Raw genomic sequence first — 17578 nt, 5'->3', positions numbered from 1 at the left:
ATCATTTTGGTTTTCTACTTCTATTACTTTACTATATAAATTTTAGAATCATGACCCAGTTCACTCCTTTTTGTTGGTTTTTTTTTTACCCATTTTGTTGATGGACACCTGGGCTGTTTCTTGTTTGAGGACATTATGAGTAAAGCTGCTGTGAATGTACATATAAAAGTCATTATGTGGCCTGTGTTTCTGTTTCTCCTGGAGTGAAATTCTGGGTCATAGGTAGAGCAGGTATATGTTTAACTTTACAAGAAATACCAAACAGTTCTCCAAAGTGGTGTTACCATTTTATATTTGTTTCACCAAGATGAGCAAGTTTCAGTTGCTCCAAATCTTTGCTAACATTTGATGATATCAGTTTTTAAGATTGTGCTATCCTGTTTGGTGTATGTTTATATCTCATGTGGTTTTAATTTTTATTTCCTTGGTTACCAACAATGTTGAGCACCTTTCCATATGCTTAGTGTCTATCAATCTCTTTTAAGAAAGTGATCACAACAGAATTCAAACTTCATGTGTAAGGTCTCAGTGAATGAAACTTTCCTTCTGTTACATTCAGGAAGAAGAAGAAAATACATGCTTTGTTTCCAGGGATAGTTGGCATACTAGTGATTATTATTATTTTATCAACAACAATGCCTCCAGTTTCTATGGTATCTTACTAATACATTTTTATGAAAGCAATCTTATCTTTCTTCACAGGTTACAAAAAGTGAGAAACCCTGTACCAAAATATAATACACAGGGGCACCTGGGTGGCTCAGTGGTTGAGCATCTGCCTTTAGCTCAGGTCATGATCCCAGGGTTCTGGGATCGGGTCCTGCATTGGGCTGCCTATGTCTCTAACTCTCTCTCTGTGTCTCTCATAAATAAATAAATAAAATCTTTAAATATATATATATATATATGTGTGTGTGTGTGTGTGTGTGTGTGTGTGTGTGTGTATACACAGTACATATATATGTATGTGTGTATATATATATAATATACAAATGAATATTTGATAAATTTTTTGAAAGTAGAAGTAGTGAAAAACTAGAAGCATTCACATATCCATCAGTTGGGAACTGGTTTAATGAAGCATGTTACATCTCCTCCATGGAATATCATTCTTCTGTTAAAAGAATAAAAATGTGAGAATGAGGAGGGTCTACATGTACAGATCTATACATATGTACCATATGTACTTATTGGAAACAATCTCTAAGCAAGGTGAGATATGAACTAAAAAATGGATCCCATTTATGTAAATAAAATGTAGGAATAAATATACTCATAAAAATATTTTGAAATAATTCATAAGAAACTGTGAAGAGGGATGCCTGGGTGGCTCAGCAGTTGAGTGCTTGCCTTCGGCCCAGGGTGTGATCCTGGAGTCCTGGATTGAGTCCCACGTCAGGCTCCCTGCATAGAGCCAGCTTCTCTCTCTCCCTATGTCTCTGCCTCTCTCTGTGTGTCTCTCATGAATAAATAAATAAAATCTTGGGAAAAAAAAGAAATTATGAAGAGAGGGTAAATGGTGGAGAGGTAGGATTTGACTAATAGAGGTCAAGGAATGTTTTACTTCTCTGGGGGCACTGGGGTGGCTCAGTGGTTGAGCATCAGATCATGATCCCAGGATCCTGGGATCAAGTCCCAACATTGGGCTCCCCTTAGGGAGTCTGCTTCTCCTTCTGCCTGTGTCTCTGCCTCTCTCTCTCTCTGTGTCTCTCATTAATAAATAAATAAAATCTTTAAAAAAAAAAAGGAATGTTTTACTTTTCTTTTTATACCTTTTATGTAGTATGATATTTTTTATAATGAGAATATATTTCCTTAATTGATTATTAATTAACATACACAATTCCTAAAATTACAAGCCAGATAATATACTGGGAAAATTTTTGTCACAGATATGGGAATATATTTATATAAATATTTAATACATAAAGAATTCCTAAAGAGTAAGGAGAAAACAGTATATTCCCAGTGGAAAATGGGCAAAGAGTGTGAAAAGACACTTCACAAAATAGTAGAAATACTAGCAAACATGAAGTATGTATGACTTCACTCATACCCAAAGGAATAGAAATTGAAGCACCGATGAGACCCCCATTTCTTGGCCCTTCAGATTCCTTAAAGATTTAACAAAGTTTACCCAATACTTGTAAGGGTTCAAGGAAACGGAACTCATACACAGTATTAATTGTTCTAGTGTTTCTGGAAAGCAGTGTGTTAGTTGATCTCAAGAACTTTCAAAAAAATATTGATACATGTAAATAAATGTGTCTACATATTATATACATATTCCTTTGGCCTAGTTATTCTACTTGTAAGGATTTATCATCTTAAATCTTGATTGCTTCTGATTAATTTATGTGAAAAGGTCCATATAGTAGGACAGTTTCTCAACTATGTAAGTATCTGGGAAAACGATTAGATAAATTAGGATATATCCAGATATTGAATTATTGCATAAAACTAAAATTCTGTTTTTTCAATTAGCAATAATTACAATAAACCTCACTGCCACTGCACAATGCTTAAAAAATTCTATTTTTATTTTTTTAAAGATTTTATTTATTTATTCACGGTAGACATAGAGAAAGAGAGAGAGAGAGAGGCAGAGACACAGGCAGAGGGAGAAGCAGGCTCCATGCCGGGAGCCCAATGTGGGACTCGATCCCAGGACTCCAGGATCATGCCCTGGGCCAAAGGCAGGCGCTGAACCACTGAGCCACCCAGGGATACCCCAGAATTCTATTCTTAAAGAATAAAATAATATGCAAAAGTGTTTATGAAGTGGCATCAAGTAAAAAAAAAAGCAGAATAAAAATAGTTTGAAATATAATCCAAACTTTACCTAAAAATATGTATGCATAGAAAAATATTTGGAGGGGCACCTGGGTGGCTCAGTCAGTTGGGTGAGTGCCTTTGGCTCAAGTCATGATCCTGGGACAGCCCTGCATGGGGCTCCCTGCTTGGCAGGGAGCTTGCTTCTCCCTTTCCTCCCTGCTCATGTCCTCTGTTACTATCTCTGTCTTTCTCTCTCAAATAAATAAATAAAATATTTAAAAAAAAAGAAAAAGAAAAATGCCTGGAAAGGATAATGTGCAGTAGCTTAACATGAGATAAAAAATAAAAGGAAGTTTTATAATAAATCTCAATTGTGATCAAAATATCATTTTTACATATTTCTTTCCCATATATCCATATGCGTTTATGTTTTATATTTTATTTTGAATCTTAAAAATATTTTTTAGTAGGAAATTTATTTCATTGTGGGAAAAAAATTCAAGTACAGAAATGTATAAATTGCCCTCCCCTCCCCGCACTTTGGTTACCTTGCTTCCTTCCCCTGTTTTAGCAGCCACTATGACTCATTCCTTCTGTGTATTTACAGAGAAGGACCATTTGTGTGTAATAGCACGTATGTCTGTATCTCATTTTCTTTACATGAAGGTTAGCTTTTTAAAAATATATTTTTAAGTGAGCATACAGAAACATTGTGTGTGTGTGTGTGTGTGTGTGTGTGTGTGTATCCAGCTCTGAGTTTTGAAGCTGACAACCACATTGAGGATACAGAACCATCCTATGACCCCCAAAACTCCCTCCTACTGTCCTCATAAAGCCCACTCCCTCCTCTCATCCCTGATAAACACTAATTTGTGTTTCTGTCGCAATACTCTTAATCTTTTCCACAATGTTATATAAATGAATTCATACAGTTTATAACTTTTTGAGACTGACTTCTTTCACTCACGTAATACATTTGAGATTCATCCAAGTTGTCATGTGTATCAATAGTTCACTCTTTGTTCTTGCTGAGTAGTACCCTATTGTATGCATGTACTACAGTTGCTTTATCCATTTACTTGTAGAAGGACATTTGAATTGTTCTCAGTTTTTGGCAATGTTGAATAGAGCAAATACAAAAAAAATTTTTTTACAAAGTTTTGTGTAAACATATGTTTGTATTTCTCTGTGGTGTGGGTTTGGGATTGCTGGGTCATATGGTATGTGTATTCAACTTTTTTTTTTTAATTTTTAAAAAATTTTTATTTATTTATGATAGTCACAGAGAGAGAGAGAGGCAGAGACATAGGCAGAGGGAGAAGCAGGCTCCATGCACCGGGAGCCCGATGTGGGATTCGATCCCGGGTCTCCAGGATTGTGCCCTGGGCCAAAGGCAGGCGCCAAACCGCTGGGCCACCCAGGGATCCTGTGTATTCAGCTTTTAAGAAACTTTCAAACTGTCTTCTGGAGTGGCTGTACATTTTGTATTCTCACCAACAGTATATGAGAGTTCCAGCTGCTCCATATCCTCACCAACACTTGATATTTTATCATTTGTTCTTTTTGCTTTTTTGCCTTTCTGTTAGGTGTGTACTGATATTATCATGGTTTTATTTTGCATTTCCCTAATGGCTGATGATGTTGAGCACCTCTTCAATACTTATTGGCCATTTGTGTGTCATTTTTTGGTGAAATGCCTGTTTAAATCCTTTGCCCATTTTTTATTAGGTCATTTGAAATTTTCTTACAGCTGATATATATATATTACATAATGCGTATATTCTGGATACAAGTTCTGTATTGTGAATATCTAACTTGCAAATATTTTTCTCAACATCTGTAACATATCTTTTCATTTTCTTAACAATGCCTTTGTAGAGAATAAGTAAATAAAGAAGTAAATTTCAAAAGTAAATTTTGAAGAAATCAATGTACCAAATTTTTCTTTTATGGGTCACATTTTGGTTTCTTTTTTTTTAAATGTTTTTTGTTTTTGTTTTTGTTTTTAAGATTTTATTTATTTATTCATGAGAGACCTAGAGAGAGAGGCAGGGAACCCGATGTGATGTGGGACTCAATCCCAGGACTCCAGGATCATGCCCTGGGCCAAAGGCAAGGCGCTAAACCACTGAGCCACCCAGGCATCACCATGTTTTCGTTTCTTATCTAAGAATTCTTTGCCTAACACCAGATTGCAAAGATTTTCTTTGATGTTTCCTTTTAAAGTTTTATAGTTTTACATGTAGATCTATGATCCATTTTGAGTTAATTTTTCTTGAAGGTATGAGGTTTAGGTCCTGAGTTTCTTTTTTTGCATATGGTGTCCATTTGCATTTGAGTCATTTGGTAAAAAGACCATCTTTTCTCCATTGAGTTGCTTTTGCACCTTTGTGCATAAATCATTTGGCTCTTTTGAGTGAGTCTATAGCTGGAGACTGTCTATTCTGTTCCATTGCTCTGTATATTTATCCCTCCAGTATTATATTGTCTTAATTACCATACCTGGGTAAGAGTTTTTAAAATCAAATAGTGTAAGTCCTCCAACATTACTCTTCTTTTTCAAAAATGTTTTACAATCAGCTTATCTGCATCTACAAAAAAAATCTTGATAGAATTTTGATTGGAATAGTGATAAACCTATAGAACATTTTGGGAAGAACTTATATCCTAACTGTACTGAGTTTTCCAACCATGTTCACAGCGTGTCTCTCCATTTACTTCCATTTGCTTTGATTTCTTTCATTGAACTTTTGTAGTTTTCAGCATTCAGATCTCGCACATATTTTACTGGATTTATTTCTAAGTATTTCTGTTCTTTTTAGGCTATTATAAATGTTATTTAAAAATTTTTTAGTTTCTAATTGTTTACTGCTAGTACGTTGAAATACAATGGCTTTCATTATGTTTTCATTATGTTTCATTATGAATTTAGCAACCTTGCTAAATTTAGCAACCTTGCTAAATTCATTTATTATTTCTAGAAACTTTTCTGTAGGTTCCATGGGATAGTCCTCATATATTGTCTGTTAAAGAGATAATTTTTCATGTGGGTCTCTATATAATTCAGGCAAATAAATATAGAGATAAAGCACATATGACAAATGACAATAGTTGTGGCATCTAAGTGCATGTGGAAATTCACTGCAGCATTCTTGCAACTGTCCTGTATGTTTGAAAGTTTTTCATAATAAATTTGGGAAGAAGGGAAAGTGAGTGACCCACCCATCCCTGTGTCCTAGTGAGGTTCCCCTCCTTGGAGTCCAGCACCTTTACTGGTTTCCTGCTTCTCCTTTTTTAGAGGTTTTTTGTTTTTTGTTTTTTTTTTTAGGATTTTATTTATTTATTCATGAGAGAGAGATGGGCAGAGACACAGGCTCCATGCAGGAACCCTGGTATGGGACTCGATCCTAGGACACCGGGATCAGGCCCTGAGTCAAAGGCTGACGCTCAACGGCTGAGCCACCCAGGCATCCTTTTTTTAAAAAAAAAAAAATTTATTTATTTATTTATTTATTTATTTATTTATTTATTTATTCATCAATTCATTAATTCATTCATGACCCAGAGACTTAGGCAGAAGGAGAAGCAGACTCCCCACGGGGAACCTGATGCGGGACTCGATTCCAGGACCCCGGGATCATGACCTGAGCCAAACAAAGGCAGATGCTCAACGCTGAGCCACCCAGGTGCCCCCTTTATATTGGTTTTTAAAGGGAATTTTATGAGTGTGTACGCATGCACGCACTCATACTCACACACATCGGTCTGTTGGGTTGTTTCTGGTACCGCATTGATAGAATTTCCTTTTTGGAAGCTTTAGAAGCGTAGCTGCGGAGGAAAAGCCATGCAGGTGAATTCCATTCCCTGTCCCAGGTGTCGGGGACTATTGTATTCCCGAGGCTCAGCCCTAGAGGGCGCCCGCTCCACTCGACTGGCGGCTGCGAGACGTGGAAGGCCCCAAGCCACTGTGTCAGGGCAGCCACGTGACTCATGAAAAGTGGGACCTCCAAAAGTATAAATACGTCTGTTCTCTGGCCTTAGCCACATTTTCTGTGGGTTGTAAAACTCAGACTAAGAGCCCACATTTTGGCTTCGCAGCAGCAAAGGCTGAAAGAGGGAAAGGTTGCCCAGAAACCTTCACCCACACGCTCGCTGTACCATGAACTTTTAAAGGATGGATACAACACCCCATTTCCAGGCACTACATAGCATCCCAAACATTTTGATGTTGATTGCTTGACTAGACTAAAAAAAAATGTTTCTTGGCTCAAGGAAAGCCATTTTGTTTAATACATTAGAACCTATTTATAATACTGGGTTGGAAGATGTCTCTGAATTAATAACACCAGTCTTATTCTCTGTGTAGTTGTTATATTTAGGTAGACAAGATTTCACATTTTCTCTGGATCTGTGTAGAAAATGAACTGTATTATAATAGTGCATAACTGTAGAAATGTATTTAAATTGGGGCCCCTGACTGGCTCAGTCAGTAGAGCATGAAACTCTTGATCTTGGGGTTGTGGGTTTGAGCCCCACATTGGTGTAGAGATTACTTTAAAAGAATATATTTTTAAAAATGTATTTAAGGGACGCCTAGGTGGCTCAGTTAAGCGTTTTTCTTTGGCTCAGGTTGTGATCCTGTCTCTATGGGGAGGGGGGGTGGGTTGAGAGGGTGGGGGTCTGCTGGGGGGAGGGCTTCCTCCCTCCTCAGGGGAAGCCTGCTTCACCTTCTCCCTCATCCCTTTCCTCTATTTGTGCTTGCTCTCTTGCTTGCACACACTCTCTCTCCTCTCTCTAATAAATAAAATCTTATTAGTTGAGAGGGAGAGCTTGGGAAAGAGATTATGAGCAGGAGAGAGGAGCAGGGGGAGAGGGAGAAGCAGGCTCTCCACTGAGCAGGGAGCCTCATATGGGCTTCATCCCAGGACCTGGGATCATTATCTGAGCTGAAGGGAGCCACTTAATCAACTCAGCCACCCAGGCGCCCCTAAATAAATAAAATCTTTTAAAAATTTAAAACTGTATTTAAATCAACACCAATAGGTAAATGACGAGCTTAAGTTAGTGAAATAGAAATGTTTTATTAATGTTGAATATGTACAACTTGAGGTAGACTAAAAACTTTTGTCATTAAGCATGTGCGCATAAATATTTTCAGAAATGAAGCTTCTTGAAAAAAATTTATATGCTGCATAAGATACAGAGTAAATATAGCAATACAGCATAGTTAAGAAAACCAGCTTTGCCACTTCAAAGAATTTGTACTGCAAACGTAGTCATAAAAGAAATGAGTGAAATTTATGTATAAGGTTATTTGTGGTAGCTATTTATAATAATATTTATAACAACTATTCACAATAGCACATGATGGAATTTCTCAGGGTTTAGATGAAAAAATATACATGGTACAGAAATGAAATGGAATATTACAAAGCTTTAAAAGGAATAAAGAAGACTTCTATTATGAGAGGCATATCCATCCTTCCATTTGACTAGAATTTCTTCACAATGGCATAGAAGGAAAATTTGAGAAATCAGGTGATGTTTTCAACCACAATTTTATTTTCTTTTTTAAAAGCTTTCTATTTTGAAATAATTATATATTCACAGGAAGTTGCAAAATAGTACAGAGAGGTCCTTGAACTTTTCATCTAATTTCCTCCAATGGTTATGGCTCCAGGAACTATAGTATCAAAACCAGGAGACTGACATTGATGTAGTACGTGCATATGCTGTTTTGTCACCTGTGTAGAATTAACCACCAGAACTGTTCTGTCACTACACAGATCTCCCTAGTGCTACCCTGGTATAGTCACGCCCACTCTTCCCAACCCCTGGTAACTACTAATCAGGTCTCCTTTTCTAAAATGTTGTCATTTGGAGAATTTTATGTAAATGGAATCATATAGCAGGAGATTGGAGGGTTTTGGTCTTTTTTTTTTTCCCACTTAGCACAATGCCCTTGAGATCCATCCAAGTTGTTGCCTGTATCAGTAGCTTGCTCTTTTTACAGTTAAATATTATTCCATACAGTCTGAGTGTACCACAGTTGGTTTAATCATTCACCTATTGTAGGACATTTTGGCTGTTTCCAGTTTGAGGTTATTACAAATAAAGCTACTATGTACAATCATGTATAGGTTTTTGTGTGAACATAAGTTTTCATTTCTCTGGGATAAATGCCCAGGACTGCAACTGCTAGGTTGTAGAATAAATGTATGCTTGGTTTTCTTGAAACTGCCAAATTATTTTCCAGAGTGCTGTACCATTTTACATTCCCAACCACAGTTTTCTTGTTATACAAAATGTCATTGACTACTGTTAGCATATGACACTAGGCCAAAGGCACACGAGAATCTGAGACCCTCTTAATTTCTAGAGAAAATAAATTCAATATGTATTAGGTGAAGAAAGAAAAGAGAGGTCAAAACTAATCTCTGCTGGCCCTTAAAGTCCCATGTTTATTGTGTCAGGTTTTCAGAATGATTCTTTCCTTGCCATCAAGCTAACCTTTCATTAGAAAGCTACAACATTTTGCACAGGCCACCCTGACCTCTGACTCCTGCTTCTATTCTGCCCAAGGCTCCCCATGAAGCTTGGGCTTGTTCTGGAATGTTCTACCCCCGTTAACAGTCATGTAGAGGCCCCAGAGTGTTGTTTTAGAACCATACCCTCTCAGGGGCCTCTATACCTATACACCCTGGTCCCAGTTCCCCAGCACTAAAGAGCATTAAAAATTTTGAGTCTGTCCACCCTCACCCCACCCCTCAGGCTTTCATTGTTGGAATACACGGATGGGGTCACATTCTTCTGTGTGAAGAGTGCAGGGTCTAGGGTCACGCTGCCCTTCTGATGTCTTTGGACAAATAACAACTCTTGAACCTGAATTTCCTTACCTTTACATTTGAGGTGATAAATAATAAACAGTATCAGCTAACAGGGCCATTGGATGTCTGCTATAGGCTGGCTGAGGACATGGTAGTGGACAAAGAAGAAGTGCTGCCCTCAGGGAGCACAACTGAAAGAGAAAACATATGTATAGTGTTCAGGTGTCAGTTAGGAAGGATGTTGGGTTTGAGGCTGGTGTTGAGAGAATAACCACTATGACTTCCAGTGTTTTGACAAAACCTCAGGTACGAGACCTTCTGGCCAAGTGTCTGTGATTTCATTTTGTTGGAGCATTCACTGTATCCCTGGGGGCTGCAGCTTTCTATAAGTTTGCTCTGGCTGAACCAAGAAAGAAGGCATATGCAAGGGGATCCCTGGGTGGCTCAGCGGTTTAGTGCCTGCATTTGGCCCAGGGCCCGGTCCTGGAATCCCGGGATCGAGTCCCACATCGGGCTCTTGGCATGGAGCCTGCTTCTCCCTCTGCCTGTGTCTCTGCCTCTCTCTCTCTATGTCTATGATAAATAATTAATTAAAATCTTAAAAAAAAAAAGAAGGCTTATGCAAAATTCTACAGAAGTTAGGATTCCATGAAAGATTTTGCAGAGATGAAGAAGGTCAGTATCTTTCAGAGTGCAAAGTGATTTTGGAATGTAAACAATTTCTTTGGGTTGAGTTCCATAGAATGTGTCACTGACCTGTGTTCCTGAACTATGAAACATGAATATCGGGTTATGGAATAGTTTCTTTCTCTCTTTTTAAAAAGGTTTTATTTATTTATTTGAGAGAGAGAGCGAGCGAGCAAGAGAGAACATGAGCAGGGACAGGGGAGAGGGAGAAGCTGGCTCCTCACTGAGCAGAAAGCCCTGTGTGGAACTCAATCCCAGGACCCTGAGATCATGACCTGAGCCAAAGGCAGATGCTTAACCAACGAAGCCACCCAGGTACCCTAGAATAGTTTCCCTTAAAAAAAAAAACTAATAAATACTGTGGACAGTAAAAAAAAAATACAGCGTTCAACCTGGTCTTTGGTGTATAGCTGGCCTTTGAGAAATGTTAGTTGTTTTATTATTATAGTCAACCTCCATACTTACTTATGGACTTGAATGGAATATGAACCCAGTATTACACATTTGCTCTAGTATATTCTTATTCATTATAGTCAGCATTAGTTATCATTCATTGTTAGGAGCTGTGCTGGTCTCATTGCTAAAGTCAAATCAATTGCCAAACAAGGGCACTCCATTTTGTGCTTGAAATTTAGGATTATTCTGAATTTAATATCTTGAATATCAGATTCAGTAAGGGTCTCTTGCTGTGAGCACACAACTTTGAAGAAAAGTCTATACAAACTTGTAGAAGAAGTTCCTTACATTCCTTTGGAAGGTTCATATACTATTAAAAGACTCCCATAATGAAACAATGGATTGCAGAAGGGGAGGTGGGTAGGGGGATGGGGTAACTGGGTGACCAGCAAGGAAGAGGACAACTGATGGGATAAGCAGTGGGTGTTATATTATATGTTGGCAAATTGAATTTAAAAATGAAAAAAAAAAAGGCAGCCCGGTGGCTCAGCGGTTTAGCACCACCTTCAGCCCAGGGCCTGATCCTGGAGGCCTAAGATCGAGTCCCACGTCGGACTCCCTGCATGGAGCCTGCTTCTCCCTCTGCCTGTGTCTCTGCCTCTCTCTCTCTCTCTTTCTCTCTCTCTGTCTCTCATGAATAAAAAAATAAAATCTCTTTGAAAAAAAATAAAAATGTAAAAAAAAGAAAAAGGAAAAAAAGACTCCCATAACAATAAACAATTTTATTGTTTATGAAAGGTGACATTTCATAAATACTTAATCAGAAATAAAAGGTGACACATTTCATAAATGTTTAATCAGAAATACAAGATTTACTGACTGGCTGGCTCAGTCAGTAGAGCATGTGACTCTTGATCTTGAGGTCATGAGTTTGAGCCCCATATTGGGTGTAGAACTCACACACACACACACACACACAAACACACACACAATACAAAATTTAGCAGGGGAAGAATCCTTAGAGGAAATTAAGTGTTTTAATCTGTAAAAATTTAATCTGCAAAAAAAAAAACAAAAACAAAAAAAAACAACCCCAAAACACAGCAGCCAGATGAATGCAAAAATATTCAAAAGAGGCTTGACTTTTAGGTAAACTATTCATAATGCAAGCTGTTCAATGAGTGAACTGTTCACCATGTAAATTTATCATTAGGACATATAGCTCTGTTCAGAATAGTCTGTTCCTAGGGCAGAACCAACATGGTGGTCATAGGCAGGTTGGACATGATAATAGGGCTGGGGAAGAGTGTCCTACTGGCTGAACTTAGGTTATCTCCCTGCTTTCTGGAAGTGGGAGAGGGATTTTGGAGCCTCTCTGACTTCCATGGGATAATTTGAAGCCTGTTCTCTGCCGTGACTCACACAACCACGGAGGTCTCCAAATACAGTTGACCCTTGAACAACATGGGCATGTACTGTGTGTGCAGGTTCAGTTTCACTTACATATGGATTTTTTTCTGTAATTACGGTACAATACTGTAAGTGTGTTTTCTCAACATTTCTGTAGCTTGCTTTATGCACGAATATAGTATATATATGTTATATTTATAAAACACAATGTATTGATTGTTACTACTTTGACTATTGACTTTGTTACTACTAAGGCTTCTGTCAACAGTAGGCTATTAGTAGTTAAATTTTGGGGGAGTCAAATTTATACTCAGGTTTACAACTAAGTGGGAGTCAGTACCGCTGACCCATGCATTGTTCAAGGGTCAAGTGTAGTAACCAACAGATGTTCATTATAGTGAATGAATAGTCAGGTAACATGAATTCCAGTCACAGTTCATTGACCATCCAGTAATGTGACTTTGCAAAAGTTCTCTAACTGAACCCCTCTACAGCTTGAGTGTACTCATGCATAGAGTGCCAGAGTGGACTTTAGATGGTCACTACAGTCCCTTATAAGCTCTAAGATTTCCTGAGATTTCACTGTCATCAGAGCTCCTCCCCTGTCTTGACCTTTCCAGTTGACTCAAGGCTAGAATGGAGATAAGGAGTACCATTTTTTCTGAGAGGCTCAAAGACAGCCAAGACTTTGCTATGGCAAAGGTTAATGTTCTCTCTCAAAGATCCATTTCCCCAGGCTCTCCGAATGTAAATGTTAAGGTGGTGAAGTCTAGGCTCTGGTTCATTTGAGTCAGAGGCACTCACCCCACACTGTGCAACCCTGGAGCAGAGGCCTCCTCTGTGGCCTGCAGCTTCATAAAGTCGGGTTTAGGCTGTCAGCACTGATTTAAAGAGATTTGGTGGTTCAATTTGCTTCTGGGAAAGAGCTGACATTCACAGTGAGGCTTGGGGGGCTAATAGTGAAACCTGAGCTGCCTTCTCTCCCCTCAACTCTTCCTGGGGAGGGACAGAGTGAGTCACCTGTTTGCACAGAAGGCTGTGGTATCAAATTCACAAATTCACAGGCCTTATGCCTTCACCACTTAAAACCAAAAAGGTGTTGCAACATAACAGCTTTAATTGCTAAACCATAACTGCAAACCCAAATCTCTGGATTTAATAAGAACTGGGTGGGAAAGGCTGTGAATGGTGGCAGTTTTCTGCCAGGTGTTTCTATTTCCTTCTCTCCCTGATTTGCTTCCTTGTTTGTGCTCAAACCCAGACCAAAGGCCTCTGGACAGATGCCACCACCGTGCTGGCCAACAGATGATGGGCTTATAGTGGCAATTATAGGTTTACCTTCTTTTCTATTCCTTGCTGGCATCTGTGGACCTTGTGTCCACCTGAATTCTTGTTGCCGTAGCTCGTATGAATCTCAGTCTACAACTCAGGTGGATGAGTTGTAGGCCTTCCTACAGTATAGGCCTTCCCCTTCCTTAGCTAGTGTAAAACCCCTAACTGCAGTCTTTACTGAGCATATACTGCCCATTCCTTAGCAACACATCCAAATTGAATATCACACCCTGCTGAGGGTTTAAGGAAGGTCAAGGTGATGGGCAGGGATGACTCTGGCTCTGGGTCATCAGTCAAATAGTGGGTCCACCTCTTCCCTGTGGCTCCAGGATGCTCTGCTCCCTTCTTGACATTATAGGGCCCCAGGAATCTTTCTGAGATTGTCCCAGTGGCTGGCTGCCCCACCTTCCACAGGCTTCAAGACTCCAGTCAGTATTCCTAGAATCAGCTCCTTTCTTTAATAGGAGGAGGGGAGAAAAGAAGATACAGGAAGAACCAACAGTATGGATTAACACCCTCCTGCATAATCCAGGCTGGCAGCCAGCTCTTCCTTCGCTCCAGCTTTGTTTGTAAAATGAGAGATTATAGGCATTTATTTTTTCAAAAGGAATAGTAAAATGACAAAAAGTAATAATCTCTATAACCTCTGTTGAGTAAGTTCTGAAGCCAGCATTATCTGATTTAATCAGCATACTTGCCTTTGGAGTTAAATACTATTTTAAAAATTATTTATTTATTTAGGAGAGAGAGAGAGAGAGAGAGAACAAGCAGGAGTCGGGGGGGTTGGAGAGAGGCAAAGGGAGAGGGTGAAGCAGACTACTTACTGAGCAGGGAGCCTGATGCAGGGCTCCCTCCCCACCCCACCCCAACTCAGGACCCTGAGATCATGACCTGAGCCAAAGGCAGATGCTTAACCAACTGAGCCATCCAGGTGCCCAGGAACTACGCATAAGTACTATTATTATTTCCATTTTAAAGATCAGAAAACTAAGAGTCAGTGAGATAAGAAACTTGCTCAAGGTCACATAGCAGGTAGTAGGAGAACTGGGATTTGAATCTCGGTCTTCTGACATTAGAGTTCAAATCCTTATTTATAAGCAGTGAATCGTAGATGCTTTTGAAAAAATGTCAGACCTGTAAGTCTAGTGTGGCATTTGAAAATTCTATTTGTACAGAATTTTACCACAGTCCAGCCCTTCTCTCAGTGGGATTATAAAACAGCACCTAGCAGTTACTCCAGCTCAATAAACACTTGTTTGAATTGTACATCTCATAAGGAATTTTGCATCTTCAAATACTTTTATGTCTGGTTCAGATGTGGCAGAAAAAGTGAGACATTGCTGGCAGCATTGTCTTATCTAAAAACATAAGAAAAACCTTTCAGGGGCAACTAGCTGGCTCAGTTGGTAGAGCATGTTACTCTTGATTTTGGGGTTGTGAGTTCGAGCCCCATGTTGGGGGACAGAGTTTACTTAAAAAAGAAGAAAGAAAAAGAAACCTGGGCAGCCCTGGTGGCACAGCGGTTTGGCGCTGCCTGCAGCCTGGGGTGTGATCCTGGAGAGCCGGGATCGAGTCCCACATCGGGCTCCCTACATGGAGCCTGCTTCTCCCTCTGCCTGTGTCTCTGCCTCTCTCTCTGTGTGTCTATGAATAAATAAATAAAATCTTAAAAAATAAAATAAAACCTTTAAAAAAAAGAAAAAAAAAACCTTCTAATCTTGCTTATACTTGTTTGTTTGCCTACTGAGTCTCCTTCAACTCTTCCTTTGTTTTGACTTCCTAGTTCTCTTCCAAACTCATTCAAGGATGGGATGCCCTGTAGGGTTTTGGCAAGTCAGACATGACTTTTAAATCAAACCTGGCTTTTAAAATCCTGGCTCAGATGCTTGCCATTTGTGTGACACCTGAGCTGGTTTGCACACTTCTCTGAGTCTCCACAAAATGTCCATAAAAAGGGAGAAATAATAAAAGGTACCTCTGCAATATTGAGAGTGTATGTAATTGTAGGCACTCACTCAACTTCTAGGTCCTATCTCTGTTCGTTAAATCAACCACATTAGAGTATTCTATCAATTTAAACTTAAGATCTTTCTGAAGACTCTTTAAGGATCCCATCCCTTTATTTATTTGTGTTTTTTTTTTTTTTTAAAGTAAGCTTTACACTCAATGTAGGGCTTGAACTCATGACCTGAGATCAAGAGCTAGACCCTGAGATCAAGAGCTAACATGGTCTATCAACTGAGCCAGTCAGGTGCCCCAATGCTTTTAGATGTATTTAGGAGTTCATATTTACAATGCAGCTTAGTGACAATATATCAATAGGATTTTTTCAGTTGCAAGGAAAATACTGACCCAAATTGGCATAAATAATAAGAAAATATATCCAAAGTTTTGAGGGTTGACTCAGTGGCTCACTGGTCATGGTAAGGATGCAGGTTTTCCAGCTGTTTCTCAGCCTCTGATCTGCTTTTGCTAGAACTGTCCTCCCATCTTCTCTGCCTACCTAAATTACCCCCTCCCTTGGGCCGAATCCCTCATCAACCAAACTCACCTTCTCTCCTTTTTCTGAATTCTGGTTCTTGCCAGTCCAGAAGCTTTGGGGCAATTCCTGCATGTGAACACATAACTATACTCTCCTGTGTGTTACTATGTTTAAATCATCAGATTCCTTTAAAAAAATATTTATGATGTAAATACAAAAAGCAGCTTGACTGGAATCTCTAAATGAACATTTATCTAGCATCTAGCCATAGAAGGCAAACAATAAAAAATATTGGAATAAGTGTTCCTGGCTGGCTCACCAGGACTTTTGATCTCTGAGTCATGACTTCAAGCCCCATGTTGGGTGTAGAGACTACTTTTTTTTTTTTTTTTTTAAGATAAAAGCAGATGCTCAACCACTGAGCCACCCAGGTGTCCTATAGAGATTACTTTTTTAAAATGTTGGAATGGTCAATAAAACACCTGAATGGCTTTACAATTCTGAATAATTTTTTAAAGCTATGTATTTGGTTAATATGCAAAGAATTTCAGGGCTCACAGAAATGATTTATCCTTCTTAATCGAGGTCACTATTTTACTTGCGTCAATCATTTGCATGTACCTTTACAATTTCCGTGTTATCTATTTACTATCTGTGTTCTTACTAATATGGTTCCTTAAATTGAATAGTTTTTACACCTGTTCTAGATCTAAGAATAGTGTCTGTGACATCAGTGGCTTGATGTGCTAGTTATTTTCATATATCTTAGAAAAAATCCACAATTAAGATTTCAGATACTTGTCTATGTACCATCTAAAGTTATTTCATGGGGCACACTTGGGAAACACTAATCTTGCCATAATTATGTCTATATATTTTAGAATTAAAAAACGGTCATAACATAAAAAAACTACTCTGGTATGTTTACTGTTGTGTGCTTCTACTTATATGAACATTTAAGGACAGTGAGGACTGTCCTTGAGCAGGAACCAGGTAAGTTTTTAGAATGATGGGAAGGATTCTGAGACTGGCTGGTGGTGATGATTGTACATCTCTATGAATTTAGACAAATTCATCATGCTGTGTATTTCGAATGGATACATCCTATAGTTTGTAAATTATATCTCAAAGAAGGAGGAGGAGGGACTCCTGGGTGGCTCAGTGTTTGAGCATCTGCCTTCAGCTCAGGTTGTGATCCCGCGGTACTGGGATTGAGTCCCACCTCAGGCTCCCTGCATGGAGCCTACTTCTTCCTCTTGCCTGTGTCTCTGCCTCTCTCTGTGTGTCTCTCATGAATAAATAAATAAAATCTTAAAAAAAAAAAAAGGAGGAGGAGAAAAAGAAATGATCAACCAGGAGAGGGCCGGAGGAGGAGGCCTGAGGGGGCTTCTGGAGTCCTGATGATGTTTTGTTTCTTGTTCTGGGTGTTGGTCATAGGGTCAGGTCCATTTACTTTGTGAAGATTCATCAAGCCATTCATTTATGCTTTGTGCACATTCCTATGTGAACATTATACCCCAGTAACAAATTTTACTAAAAGAGAGAGAGAGAAAAGAAAAAAAAATCAGCCAAGATGGGGTTTTGGTGGGGGGACACCATAACTTCCCAATAAAGAGGTACTTTCCTGTTTATTATTTTGTGTTATGACATCATCCTGCCAACTTAGTTT

The 17578-nt window shown here is 38.9% G+C and overlaps 1 protein-coding gene and 1 pseudogene across 2 annotated transcripts in view; both read left to right on the top strand.

Annotated features, from left to right (window-relative positions):
- The window catches only part of KCTD6 (potassium channel tetramerization domain containing 6), a 42017-nt gene that overhangs the window by 5932 nt on the left and 18507 nt on the right, over positions 1–17578 (top strand). The window lies entirely within an intron of this gene.
- Positions 9879–10304, top strand: LOC112909609 (cytochrome c oxidase subunit 6C-like; annotated as a pseudogene).

The sequence above is a fragment of the Vulpes vulpes genome, chromosome 9 (genome assembly GCF_048418805.1).
Source record: "Vulpes vulpes isolate BD-2025 chromosome 9, VulVul3, whole genome shotgun sequence".
NCBI classification, from domain to species: domain Eukaryota; kingdom Metazoa; phylum Chordata; class Mammalia; order Carnivora; family Canidae; genus Vulpes; species Vulpes vulpes.
The sequence above is the reverse complement of the archived record's forward strand: the minus strand, read 5'-3'. Positions and strand labels throughout refer to the sequence as shown.